Here is a 4,969-nt window from a genome sequence, read left to right as displayed (position 1 = left end):
GTAGTTAAAAATACCTTGGAGTTGAGAAATAAGTTTTACCATTTTCTTTGATCATTATTTCTTGAATTCCACACCTATTTTTCTTGGATTAATTTTTTTTTATATAGTCCATCCTAGAGTATTCCTAGTGGGTATAGGTAAAAATGACTTAATTTTGCTTCCACTTTGAATGGCAGTTCAGTTATGGATAAGGTTTTGAGTCCCATGAGCACATTTTAGTTAGATGACTGTTCCACTGTCATTTAACATTCCATGTCCAGATTAGAAGTCTAATTGCACATGTAATTTCCATTCCTGTATAGATAACCATATGCTTCTCTTTGGCAGCTTATGAGATTGTATGTTTATAAAAATGTCTTCAGAATGTATCTGTGTGTGTCTATGAATATTTTTTAAGACCCTCAGTATGTCTTTCCATTCATAAACTCAAATATCCCTCTCAAGAAACATTTCCTTGATTTCTTCCATTAACCCTTTGACAATATCTTGGTTCCATTCTACTATAAAGTAGGAATGAGAAAGCTGGCATCTATTGTGAGTTGTGAGGGGAGGGAAATAGGGGAAAGGGGCTGGTAAAACAGCCAGAACTCCTGAATCTGTGCCACATCTTCCCACAAACTCTGAAAAGGTATATTTTCTTATCATTCCCACTGTACAGATGAAGAAACAGACCAGACATGGGAGGGTTGATTTATGTTTGCTAGTACTTTGTCTCATAAATGATACATCTTTCTGTCTGGGTTCCACTACCCAAGACTCTGCCAAGGAACTCCTAACCTCCTGAGCTCTGTTCTCTCTGTGGTTATTTCTCCTCTTCCAATTTCTATTAACTCCTGAAACTCGTATGAGATGTAAAATGGCTCCTCTGGATCTACATGTGATGGCTATTTTTCCTATTTTCTATGTTTTAATATTGAATAACTTACTGCTTATTTCCAGGGCAGCTTGTATGTGTTCAAAAGGCATAATATCCTCCTAAATCTAAGCATACTAATATTTATTTTGAAGTTTCTTCTGTTTCTTACATTAACCCCACTGTTTCAAGTCTACTTCTTACATTTGTTCAGTCCAGGGCCTTTCTCGCTGGTTACTGATTTCCCACAAATGCATAGTGATTTTTGTTGTCTGTTCCCATTATAAATGTATCAGTATCTTAATACCCTGGAAATCACCCTACTCCTGTAGTAAACTCACATTTGTAATTAATCCTATAATTAATTTATATATTTATACCCATACTTGTGTAGTATGATGATAAAAATGCAGTAAGTTCTTTGATTTGCAATCCCATGTTTCTTCAATCCATTTTTGTCATATCTTTCTGATGCTTCATTTCCCCTAACAACGACTAACTTGAGCAACATAACTCTTACCTAAGTGTTATACAACAGACTTCAGGGACATATCGTCACCAGCTTTTACAGACTTTTCTAACACTTAAAGAAGTAATGATAGTCTGGTACAAGATCATCATAGATACTGCAAACCAAGGAGTAAATAATAATAAGATAATGAGTCACTTAAGTCTTGAAATCATAACAGTTATGCCTTTTACTAATCTTTAATGTTATATAAGTTAAAATAAGACATTCTATTCTATAAAAAAGGAAGGCTTCATGTTAAAAGTAATTTTCCACCTATCTTATGATTCAGCCATTCCACAGCTCACAGAAATATTTACAGATGTTCACCAAGACATTACAAGAATGTTCACAGTAGTCTTCAAAATACATGATATACAAATATTAGAAACACAAATATAATATCCATTAGCCAGAACAGTAGTCATGTAGTCAATGCAAATGAGTATCGCACAGCAATTAAGAATGAACTACTGTTACATGAATCATCATGGATGAATCAATCTCACAGTAGTGTGCTGAACATACTGCACAATTCCATTTACATGAAGCCCAAAATAGACAAAACCAATAGACAAAGACAGAAATGCAAATACTGATTACCAGGCAAGGGTATTACTGAGCTGGAAGCAGCAGAGAGAAACTCCTGGGATGATAGAAATGTTTTCTTTATACACACACACACACACATACATATAAAGTTCACCTAGCTGGTGGTTACACAAGTTAATAAATATATAAAAAATTCATTGAGCTGTACAATGAATATTTATGGCCCTTAGTGACTTCATATGTATTTCATACCTCAATAAAAAAGATAAGAAAAAAGTGTAATTTTCAAACTCGTTTAAACTGTACTTATATACGTCAAAATTCTCTGAGCTATAAACACTGGAAACCAACATCCCTTTTTACATTTAGTCACATGACAATTTTAAACAAAGGGTATAGAATAATAATACAAAGTGAATATTAACATTCACAGTCATAAAATACCTGGTTTCTCACTTCTCAGTTCGAAAGTTCTATTTTAAATACAACATGAAAAGACAACATTAATTCCACGATAAATTAAGACCCTACTCCTGAGAGCCTTCAATGACGGTTAACTGTCCAGAATGGTTTATAATTCTCAATGAAGGATAAAAGTTTGATTTATAATCAAATTTTCGTTCGGCCAAAAACATCGTCACAAACGAAAGCATCGTTAGTGCGCTTACAAATTATTCCTCAGCAAATTGCTCTAAACTAATGTAATTTTCAAGACGAACTCTGAAAATGCCGGCGGCCCCCTCCGCCGTCTCCTCGGCCTTCTGATTTCCACGCAATTGTCCATCTTCTAAAGGTGCTGCCGTCTGCCACACAGGGCTGCTGTACAAGAACACTTGTTTAAGAAAAATAAATAAATAAAAATAAACAAGCAGACCAACGATCTCTTGCAGCATCGTTCTCAAAAGAAAACTCAAACTGCACCGAAAACACGCGGCTTTTTCCGACAGGGAGACGTCTCCGGCAGGGAATTCCAGGAGGGTGATCCCACCCGGTCACTGACGCACATCCCCCGAACCGCGCCAGGGTCGTTGCAGTCGCGGGCTCGCCAGACCGAGTAGACTAGGTACTCACCACTCTCCCGAGTCTGCGCAAAGTCCCTGCCACCCTGCCGCGCCCCGGCCGCACAGCCACCTCCCGGGTAGCGGAGAAGTGTCCACACACTTGGCGGCCGCTCCGCCCCGTCCACACCCGCCACTTCCGGCATGCGTAAGGAAACGTTGCGGCGGCTTTGGCGCACAGCGGCTCCAGCCCCGCCCCCGCCCCGCCCCCCCCGCCCCGCCCCCCCCGCCCCGCCCCCCCCCCCCCCCCCCCCCCCCCCCCCCCCGCCTGCGCCGGCTCCGCTTACTTCCCTGACCGAGCCCATTGCTGGGCTTGCAAAGCTCAACAACTGGACTACAGTATTAATTAATCCATTATCCGTTAAAAATATGTGTGTGTTGTGAGTGTCCGTGTATATCGAAAAATGGTTTGTGGAGGCAGAGTGCCCGAAGCAGGAAAGCGAATCTACCCATGCAATCGTCTGCAGGGATAGAGATTTCAGTTAATACCCACTGCTGACTGTCCTGCCCGGGTGTCCAGTTCTGGTACCTGGCAAGAGCGATGAGTGCCTGCCTGCATGGGTACTAAGCTAAGGACTGACAGGCTGCCAGAGGTGTCTGACCATCCTTGGGGGCTGGACTGCCCTTCAGACCCCAACGAGGGGCCCTGGGCTGCCAGTAATCTTTAGGCTAAGTAGTCACTGCACTTCTTTGGACCTGAGCTTCCTTACATGAAAATGAGGTAGTTGAGGTAGATATTCTGGGAAATGGCTTCTTAGCCTCACATTGTATGCATTTAGTGAAGGAAAAAAGAAAGGTTCTCTGTTCAACTACTTATTCCAGGAATATCCCCAGGACATTTTACCCTGTGCTGAGCAGGCTAGAGGATGCCGGACAGCAACAACCTGCCTGCGTCTGGGTAGATCGGCTGTGCTGAGAATATCCCTGGCATGTGCCTTCCACTTCTCTGCTTTTCTTACCTAGTGGCCTTGGTAGGCTATTTGGGCATAGGCTCGCTAAGCCTCAGTTTCCTTGGCTGCCTAGTGGGGACAATAACAATAGCATGTGACTCCTAAGATTGTTGTAAGGATTAAACACAATTTTGTATCTGGATGTTTGGTGTTTTGCCTAGCAGGAGGCGAGCAGTGAAAGCGCACTGTCATCATTAAGTGCGTTAAGTATTAAGAACAGAAGGCTAAGTTGACTGGGCGGTGCATCCAATAGAACTGGCATTCCAGGGGGACAGGACTTGTTCTTAACAACACTTCTCCCAAACGGGCCCAAGAGTAAAGAATTCACTAGCCATAGATTACATGGGTATGTGAGCTCCTGAAGGTGAGGACCATGTCTTTTCATCTGCCAATACTTCGCAAATAGTAACTGTTCAATATATATGAACCAAATTGATTAAAATAAGAACATGGAAGACTCCCGCCATTGTCTCAAATATTTGCTCCTTGACTAGCTCCTCAAGGACATGGCACGCCCAATTAAATTTACTGCCTGTCACAATTAAGCTTTCTGTCTGGTTTCTAGTTATGTTCTAGTACAGAGATTAGCCTTGTGCAAGTCTCTTGCCATCTCTATGGAGTAGGTTATGGTCCTCAATTTAAGATGGAGTAAACAGAAAGTCAGAGCCTCTCCCAGCACAGGACCTGGTATGAAATTAAAGCAGCAGGATTCAGGTTAGCTGTCATTTCTTTTAAATCGTTATTTGACTCCTCCATTAGAATTGTTTTAAAAATAATTGAGGTTTCGTCAATGGATTTAAATTATTAGCTTATTATTATGTTTACTGCCAAATCAAATATTAAATGTGTGTAATTTGAACTTGGAGAGAAGATAATGCGTAATTCAAATTTGATGGAAGATAATGGATGACATACTGGGGCTTCTAAATGAGTAGTTCCCTTGGGGAAAATACTGAAGTACAATTATGGTATGAATAATATCAGAAGAATGTAATTTTTCTTGGAAAAAAAGGACATTTTCCTCCCAAATCTTCAATCTGATACTTAA

Source organism: Phyllostomus discolor, chromosome 5 (assembly GCF_004126475.2).
Source record: "Phyllostomus discolor isolate MPI-MPIP mPhyDis1 chromosome 5, mPhyDis1.pri.v3, whole genome shotgun sequence".
In the NCBI taxonomy this organism is placed as follows: domain Eukaryota; kingdom Metazoa; phylum Chordata; class Mammalia; order Chiroptera; family Phyllostomidae; genus Phyllostomus; species Phyllostomus discolor.
Note: the sequence above shows the minus strand (reverse complement) of the source record.